The following is a 328-nucleotide window of genomic DNA, read 5'->3' on the forward strand; positions in this document are numbered from 1 at the left end:
GGCTGAGTCTCAACTGGTAGATGCTCCTTTCTTGCTGAAGTGGAACTCACCTCTCCTTGTTTTAGGCAAGTGTATTTGAAACCCTGCTGTGCTTTGCCTGGAGTTGCTGTTAGACTCCATGCACCGTTGTGCTTCCATCCTCCGTGGATTCAGCCATCCCTGGGAAGTGTGACTGGAATAAGCCAATGACAATGTTTTTCTTTTACTTTTTTGGTGTGACAAAATGACTGTTAAATGCCAAAGACTTTTAGGGGCCGGGGAGATGGCTCAGTAGAATAAGTGCTTGCCTGGCAAGCACAAGGGCCTGAGTTCAATCCCCGGTTCCGGA

This window comes from Octodon degus, unplaced genomic scaffold, assembly GCF_000260255.1.
Source record: "Octodon degus isolate 3935 unplaced genomic scaffold, OctDeg1.0 scaffold00122, whole genome shotgun sequence".
In the NCBI taxonomy this organism is placed as follows: Eukaryota; Metazoa; Chordata; class Mammalia; order Rodentia; family Octodontidae; genus Octodon; species Octodon degus.